The sequence below is a fragment of the Notamacropus eugenii genome, chromosome 5, assembly GCF_028372415.1.
Source record: "Notamacropus eugenii isolate mMacEug1 chromosome 5, mMacEug1.pri_v2, whole genome shotgun sequence".
Classification (NCBI taxonomy): Eukaryota; Metazoa; Chordata; class Mammalia; order Diprotodontia; family Macropodidae; genus Notamacropus; species Notamacropus eugenii.
Window position 1 is genome coordinate 449,285,889 of NC_092876.1, and position 9,675 is coordinate 449,295,563.

At 35.1% G+C, this 9,675-nt stretch overlaps 1 pseudogene; it reads left to right on the forward strand.

The window, feature by feature from the left end:
* The first annotated feature begins 1,668 nt into the window (after positions 1–1,668).
* On the forward strand, positions 1,669–3,037 carry LOC140508046 (T-complex protein 1 subunit zeta pseudogene; annotated as a pseudogene).
* Positions 3,038–9,675: the final 6,638 nt, after the last annotated feature.

Consider the following 9,675-nt stretch of genomic DNA (forward strand, 5'->3'; position numbering starts at 1 on the left):
TTGTTTATTTGTTTTTTTGAAAATGGATATTGTGGAATTTGCATGACTTCATATGTATATTGAGTACTTTATTTCTTGAGTGGAGCAAGTGTGGGAGGGAAGAAGGAAAATAATTTGGAGCGAAAAGTAAAATAAAAGTGAACACTTTGAGATCAATAAGCGTCTTGACTTTCTAATAGTATTCCTAGAGATTATCATGTTGCTTGCATATATAAACACCTTGATCCTTTTTGGTCAATTCATTCATAAATATTCATTGATAGATTCAATGCATATTACTATGCAGCGTATTAAATTCACTCACAACGTGGAGAAATGATTGGTCAAAGTCTCCTGCTACTCTACCCTGCCAAAGACATCTCTTCCCAGTCTCCCTGACTTCTGCTCTTTTCTTTACAAGGAGTGTTTCCAGAATATGGGTTGATATGTAATCATTAGGCTTCTCATGCCCAAGATCTAAGCTCAATTTCTCCAACTTAAGCTTTTAATATCTTCATGTGTTTTTGATGGATTTCATTCAAAATAAACATGTATAGTTAACTACAACGAAAACCATTCTGCACCTGCATTTTCCCTGCCAATCAAAGGGGATGGGGAGAAGATGAAGTGAAAAGTTGATAAGAAAGGACAAATAGATTGTGAGATCCCTAAGGGAAATCTGTCACAAAGCAACTTAATCAATATGAGAGGAATTGCCAGAAACTTATGAGTATTCTTGGAAAATAATCAGTTATATTTTCCAAGGAATAGATATGCATTCATTAGCTAACAAAGTCCTCTCAGTCACTGATACAAATATTTGCCTCGTGGAAAAAAGGAGAGAGTTTTCCTTCACTCCATCTCATCTTAAGGATATTTGAGCCTCGGTACACTTCTCATAGTTGGAATAATTCATCCTAGTGGTTCATAAAGTTTCCTCATAGTCAACTCCAGGTGTTTCTAATTGAGACCCTGTTTGGTAAGCATATGGTCCTGCTTACTTTTGAAGTGGGATGCAATAATTTATTCCAACACTACCAAGAGGAATTGATATATCTTGCTTCTCTTTTGTCAAAAAAGTGACCATGCTAAAGGGAAGTACTGACTTGGTTGGTTGCTGTCCGTCGTTTTTGAAGAGGATCAAAATGACATCACCATGATAAAGTGAAGTTTCAGTGTGCCTGACTGTGCCTGATCAGACCAATAAGAGTTCGAAATGCTCTACCACAGGTTGGGCACAAGTAGTCTGTGTGAATATTTGGAGTCGATACTCCAAAGCACATCCTATGTTTACCTTGTGCTATCTCAACTTGGCTTTGCTCATAGAGCACAGCACCCTTTCTGATGTGGTCTTGCCATGCTGAGTAATCCTGTGCCAGTGTCTCCCAAGTTGCACAGTCAAATCCAAAGTTCTTGAGAGAGACCTTGAAAGTGTCCTAGTATTGCTTCTTTTGACCACCTTGTGATCACCTGCCTATGTGAGTTCTCCATAAAATAGTCTTTTAGGCAAGTGTACATTTTGCATTCGAAGAACACAGCTAGCCCATCAGAATTGCACTCCCTGAAGCATAGTTTGAATGCTTGGCAGTTTGGTTCGAGCAAGTACTTCAGTGTCTGGTACCTTATCCTGCCAGGTGCTCTTCAAAATCTTCTTAAGACAGTTCAAATGGAAACGATTCATTTCCTGACATGGCTATGATGGACTGTTCATGCTTCACAGGCATACAGCAAAGAGGTCAACACAATGGCTCTGTGGACCCTCAGTTAGGTAGTCAGTCTAATACCTCTTCTCTCCCAAACTTTTCTTCAGAGCTTCCCAAACACTGAGCTAATTCTAGCAATGCATGTATCAAACTCATTGTCAATGTTTATATCCCTGAAAAGTATACTATCAAGGTAAGGGAACTTACCCAGAGCAGTCAAAACTTCTCCGTGGGAGTAAAGAATTAAGTCAATCCAGAGAAACTGTCTCCAATTTGGAGGAGGAATTGACTTAATACTATATGAGATACATTGTCAGAGGCAGTCCCATACCAACAAAATACTCCAAACCTGAAAAGTGGCATCAGAAAACCAGTTGAACCTGTTGACCTGCAAATCAGAAACTGACACAAATGTTGATCAGAGGACTGATTTTGGACCATGGTGCTTGATATCCTGATATGAAGAAGAGAGTATATGATGTATATATCCCTATATACAATGTATCATTAGAATACAAAAAAAATTGAATTCTGGATTTTTTTCATTTTACAAAATGTATGGAGGAGAGAGAGAAATTAGTAAAATCAGAAAGGAAATTCATTGAACATACAGTAAAGAAAGTATTATAATTGAAAAGAAAAGTGCGTGGTGATTCAGACATCGGATTTGTTGCTATTAATAAAACAGAAATTGTCCCATTTTTTTAGATGCTCTTAGAGAAGAAGGCATACTAGCCCTTTACAGAGGAAAAAAAATAAAAATAGAAAGAGACTGACTCTTGCATGTGGTGGGATGACTATGAATTCTCTAGTTGACCTAAATTCTAACTATTTGGGACATGTCTGTGAATACATACTGGGCAAAGAGAAATTGATCTTTATTGAGAAATTTGGTAACTCTCTATCTTTCACGTTGTTGATCCAAGAACCAAATAATCATAGATCAAGGACACAGTAAGAGACGGTCTGGGACTGGTCAAGAATGCTATGCAAGATGACTTCATGGCTCCCAGTGCTGGCACAATAGAAGTGGCCAGAGTTGTAGCTCTCATTAAATATATGTTAAGAGAACGACCTATTTTGGAATGCAAGCCTTTGCTGATACAGGTACTTGCTCAGAGGTCTTGTTTTGACCTTCAGGAAACACTAGTTATGGCACAGACTGAATATTCAGAGTCAGGATAAGTTGTTGGTGCTGAATTAAAGACAGGTTTGCCAATTACTTTGTCTGAAGTTGTCATCTGGAATGACTATTGTGTCAAGAAACAACTGCTTCACTCAGCATTTTGATTGCCACCAATATTCTCCTGAAAGATGAGGTTATGGGAAATGGAATGAGAAATGGGAAATGGTAATCAGCTGAATCATGAAGGCTTTACAGAAAAAGAAATGCAAAGTGTGTATCTGATGGTGGATTTTTTATTCCCAACCACCAAAGGATTTTTTGAAAGAATTATTGTTTTTCTTACTGTTATAGTAAACGTGGTCTCTAAAATAGAGATTATTGATCCGTATTTAAATATAAGGTTCTAAAATTGATTACTATGCTTTTTTTTGAAATGCACTAACATCTACAATTAAAGCTGCAGTCATTTTTACCCAATGAAAAACAAACAAAAAAAGGGAAACAGAAATGTTGCAGAAGTTGACAGACCTTGGCAACAGTTTGGTTCTGAGTATGAGACATAATAAGAAATCAAGGATGCCACTTATCCTGTGAAGAAACTGAGAGAATTGCCCTCTGTAGTGATAGGCAAGACAGGAAGGGAGTAAGGGTTTAGGGGAAAATCTAATGACTTCAGCTCTGGAAATATTGAGTTTAAGATGTTAATATCCAGTTCAAAATATCCAAAAGGCAGTTGAAAATACTAGCTCGGAGGTAGGAGAGAGTTTGAGACTCATCACCTTACCAATGGGAAGTAATGAAATTACCAAGTCAAGCAGTATAGTAGTAAAAGAGAATAATGCACAGGATAGAAACTTTTGGAACACCTATGATTAAATTTTGTAATCTAGGACAAAGTTCTCAGCACTCAAATATTAAAAAACTCCTTAGAGATGTCTCCTTTTGTTTTCACAACAACCCTGGGAGGTAGGTGCTATGATTGTCTCCCTTTTACAGATGAGGAAATTGGGGCAAACAGATGTTAAATCAGACTTGTCCAGTTGACATAACTATTGAACATCCATGACTAGATCTGAACTCATGTCTTCATGAATTCAACTTCACCACTGTAACCACTGTCAACAATGGTAGCCAAAATAGTTTCCATATATGACAGAATATAAATATCATACATGCATAAATGTCTAACTGGCAGAGACTTGCTAAATTAGCTAGTCAAATATTTTTTTATTTTTCAAATGATGAAAAGAGAGGGTTCAATAAATTTAAATAAATTCCTAAGGTCATAAAAGTATTCTCTATTTTGGAAAGTACTTTCAAATTTCTAATTTCTATTTGAGCCTCAAGATAATCCTACGAAATAAATAAGGGAAGAATAATTATTCCCATTTAACAAATGAAGAAACTGAGGTTCAATGGAATTAATCAAGAGCACATTGTAGAACTGAAATTAGAATTTAGTTTCCTTGAATCCCATAGGATTTTATCTTGTAGTATATTAACATTCAAGACTGATGCCACAACCAATTTAAATCGTATCTTTCACAAGTCAAGTCAATAAAATAAGAAGAGAGAGGACAGAGATAGGTAACGAACCTGTGAACGTACTGAAGAAAAAACTCCAAAGTCAACAAGTATTTCTCAACGTCTTACTGTGGTCTAGTCACTGGGTTAAATTTAGGACATACCAAGGAAGGTAAAAAAAAACAAAAACAAAAACAAAAAACATTCTAGTAAGCATGATCCATTGTGGGGTACAAAAAAGTGTTTGTCTTGGAGTCAGAGTTTATAGGTTTTAAATGGTCTTTGCTTCTTAATAGCTGTGTGATTAAATCATGTAATCTCCGTAGATCTAAATTTCCTCATCTACAATACAGTGAGTTTAACCGATCTATAAAATTCCTCCCAGTTCTCAATCTACTTCCTATGATACTAGGACAGCATTCATTGAAAATTAACAAAAAAAAAAAAATACCAAAAGAAAAACCATCATATTGTTTATTGGCATATCAAGAATTTAAAAGGTTATTTTTCTAGCGGTAGAGGCTAGTTGGTGTAGTGTATGAGTCTCAGAAGTTCTTCCTGGAGTTAGGAAGAACTGGACTAAGAGACGACCTTAGATATCAGCTTTCTGACGATGTGCAAATCATCCAATGCCTTTCTGCTTTACTTTCCTCATTTATAAAGATGGAGATGATAATAGCAACAACGTCTCAGGGTTGTTGTGAGGATAAAATGAAATTATATTTGTAAATGGCTTTGTAAACCTTCAGGTTCCATATAAATGCTACCAATTATTAAAGGAACAGTGTGTATGATAACCAAGTTATTTTTTTTTTCACTACCATACATTGAGTGCTCTTTAATACTAGTTTGTTTATTAGTGAAAAATAAAGTACAGGTACATATACTGGGTCTTGTTCTAGCCTTCCTATTCAAAATGAAGAATCTGAAAAAAATGTATGGGCAAGATAAAAGAAAGCAAATGTACGATCCATATGTGGAAACATTGGTTACAGCAAATGGAGAAATTTTGAATGCTGTAATTCTCTTCCCCTGGAAGTACACTTTCCAGTAAAGTACTTGTAGATGATAAGGCTGATGCATGCGTTGTCAGAGCTAGGTCAGTGTTTGGCAGGCTCTGAAAGAAAGTGTGGGAGAAAAGAACTGTTCAGCTGCTTACCAAACTGAAGGTCTGCAGAGCCATTATGCTGATTTCATTGTCCTAGTCTTGTGAAACCTGGACAGTATACCACAGCCATGACAGGAAATTGAATTGCTTCCATTTAAAGTATGTTTGGAAGAAGATTCAGAAGATCACCTATCAAGATAAGGTATCAGTTACTCACTCAGATCCTTTCTGGAGCTGAACTCTCAAGCTTTCAGATACGATAACAGAGAGTGCATTTCCAATGGACTGGTCACATTGTTCAAATGCCAAATACATGTTTGCATAAAAGACTATTTTTACAAAGAACTCACAAAGACAAGTGCTCACAAAGAGGTCAGAAAAAGCAATACACAGACACTTTCAAGGTCCCTCTGAAGACACTGGCATATGACTGCCCATTGAGAAATGCCTGCATCAAAGAAGCCACTGCACTCTATAAGCAAAGCAGAATTGCAGTGGTTCAAAGGAAATATGAGATGTACAAATTTAGAGACATCTTCATTCTAAATGGTCATATATATTATTTGTACAGATCTGCAGTAGAGCCTTCTGAACTCATATACTGGCTTGATCAACCACATTGCACATATTATACATTGACCTTTTATTGAGCCAGATATAGTGATGTCATTATAATACTCTTCAAGTATGAGGGACAACAACCAATCAAAAACAAAACTGATCAGTGGAGTAAAGAAGTACGACAGTATTAAAATATCATTTCTAAGTAAGGAAAAAAGCCAAATATTTTCAGTATGATAATTAAATAACTATATCTAAGAGGATATGAAATATAAAACTACTTCACCCTTTATAAAGTTGCACTTAAATCATAGAAAAGTAATTACACAATATGGATTACAATTACAGCTGAATTTTAGAAAACAATATACTTACGGTAGAAGAAAAATGCTTCCTTGGTTCATGGATTTATGATTCTTCAAACTTGTCAGTATGTAAGTAAAATCCTTATGTGATGTATGGATAAAGTTTAGTTTCAGGAACTGGTGACTTTGTATTGACCTACATAGTGAGTTAGCTTTGACCTCTCTAAGCATGAACAGGGAAGAAATAAGATAATCTAAGAAACTTGACTCACAATACGAAAAAAAAAATAAAAGTAGGGTTTGACTTTACTAGCCTCTATCTTATTTCATTTTTACTGCCTTACAAGAAAAAAAAAAAGAAACTGTCTTAGGAAGCAAAATTAATTCTGAAAAGTAAAATTGTTTTGGATGTAAAGGAAGAATCATCCACAAATAATCTTAATGTTTTAATTAATGTGATTTAACTTACTTAATTCTTAATTACATTTTAATTATTTTGACAGATAATAAGAGATTAAACTTGTGAAGAGAGTCACTTATCATTACCATTTTGGAGAGCTAGATTAACTGCAAAGTTTTTAATAATAATAACTGACTTTTAAATAGCTTTAGAAATTTCAACATACTTTATGTACAATATCTCATTTGGGAAGCTGAACAAATCTGGGAGCTAGGTACTATAGGCAAAGTCATACCCAGATATTTTTGCAACTGTGGCAAGGGATACGTAAGACTTTCAGAAATGTTGTAGGAAGGTGAAGATAGAGGTGACTGAGAATAGAAGTCTAAGACAGGAACAGAAACTGATGGCTTATAATTCAAGGTAATTCAATAAAATTTATTTCAATCTACTTTAATCCAACTCACATGAGAAAGCACTTACAAAAAATTTAGTATAGTTCCTGGAAAACAATAAATATTTTTTTTACTTTTTTACTCCCTTAAATTAGCAATCATTTGTTATGCAGTTTCTTTGAATAAAAACACTAGGATAGATTCCAGAGGAGACAAATACAAAGGAAAAGAAAGTGGCTTCTCCCAAGATACTTTCATTCTTCTGAGGGATGGGGGAGATAAAGCACATAAATATGTGATAATTTGAGGAGAAAACTGTTTAAATCATGGGATCTGAGAAGTGTCCTGTAGAAGGGAGAGGTGAGGAAATGGTGACATAAACTAGGGAAAGCATGTATGAAGGCATAGAGTAGAGTGAAGGAATTCTAAATTCAGAGAATACAAAGTAGGCCAATTTAGCTTGAATGTAGTATGTGTGTGTGAATGGGGATATTAAGCCTGGAAGGAATGGTAAGCTAAAAAGAGACTACAAAGGATTTAAATGGCAATCTAAATCGTTTGAATGCTATGCTACTGTCGATAGGAAGGCATTTAAGTTTTTTGATTAAGAAAGCAATAGAGTCAGTCTTGTACTTGAAGATTATTTTGGCTGGTAGCTATGCTAGCTTCCCTAATAAAGACCCTCCAAGTAATAAAAAAATAGTAAAATGTAACATCCATATATTATGTATGTGAAAAGATATAAATTGCTTTCACTAACGTCAGAACGATTCCTTTCTCCCCAAGGTGGCAAACATTATCTATAATCAGGTTTGGTAGTCATAATTTCATAATTTGCCCATGCTTTGATCATAGTATATATATATATATATATATATATATATATATATATATATATATATATATATATATATATATATATATATATATATATATATATATATCACATACACATATACATGTATATATACATATATACACACATATGTGTGTATATGCATACACATATATATACATGTATATATTATATGTAATAATTGTTTTCTTTATTAAAATTCTTTATTTTAATAAATGATATTTAAATGAATATATAAAATAGAATGCATGTTTTATAAAGTCATGATTAGAAGTGGTTATTGCTTATAACCACAAACATGAACTTTAAAATTAAAAAAATCATTTTAAATATATATGCATATAATTTACACATATAAATATAGTTTATTCATTTTTAACATTCTTTTCTTTATAAATTTTCATCTCCAAATTTTCTCCCTCCCTTTTACCCTTACCCCTTCCACTGAGAAATCATGTGTGAAATCATTAAAATCATTTCGATGTAAACCATATTGTAATTAAAAAATGAGAAAATTATACTCCAATTTGTGCTCAAAATTCACCAGTTCCTCTCTAGAGATAAATAGAATTTTTCATCATGAGTCACAATTGTCTTGGATTATTGTAAGCAACCACAAACATTCTTCTACTCTGGAACTGAGAGTAGCATTCCCTCTCCACAGCCACCATGAGTTCCCCTATGCCAGAATTCCTCCTCACCCCAAGACCACCACTCTGGACTGAGACCCAGATCAGCTTCTTGATTTCCCCACAGTCTGTAGACTGAGAGCTCCAGAAGCAGCTGCTGCTATGGCTGCAGTCACCCTGGGGCTGTGGTCAAATCATGCTCCCCTCTCACCCAGGTGAGAGAACTTTCTCACTTTGGCATCTGTGGATGACAAATTTGACAATCCAAGCAGCTGCCTGTGATGCAGTGCCCTGGAGCTTATTACTGATCTGTCTGTGCCAGAGTGGCCCATGCTGGCCTATGCTCCACTCTGAGCCAGTTGCAATAGACCTTTCCTGTCAGCCTTCTATGTTGTCTTGGACTGGAAATCTGTTTTACTCTGTCATTTTGTGACTTCTGCTGTACTAAACTTTGTTTAAGTAATTTTTACAAGTATTTAAAGGCTTTCCAAAGATATTTAGAGCAGATTCATGCTTCTATTCTGCCATCTTGGTTTCCCTCTGACAATTTTGTTTTTTAAGTTCTTCATTTTTCCTCCAATTTTTTTTGTCTCTTTTACAAGTTATTAATTCTCCTTACATAACTTTCTTATGTTGCTCTCATTTATTCTCCCAGTTTTCCCCCTACCACTTTTATCTCTTTCTTTGACTCGTCCAGGAATTCTTTCTTGGCTTGTGTCCAATATTATATTTCTTTGAGACTTTGGTAGTAGCTATTTATGCATCATTTTCTTCTCTTGAGTTTGTGTCTTGATCTTTGCTGCTACTGTAGCAGTTCTTTAATGGTTCTTTTTTCTGTTATTGTTTGTTCATTTTCCACCCTATTTCTTGCCTTTGAACTTCATGTTACAGTTAGAACTTTGCCAAGCCTAGAGGCCTGTATTGGGCTACCCGAGTCTTTCTTACCTGTCCCAGGTCTTCGGTTGGCCAAACCGGATAAACGTATGAGAGAAAGGACGTTCCAGAGTCAAACAGGGGTTGAGCTTTATTTCAGGGTCCGGGTTACAAATGCAGGGCAGTCTTCCTTAGGAGGAAGAGGGGGAGATTTCC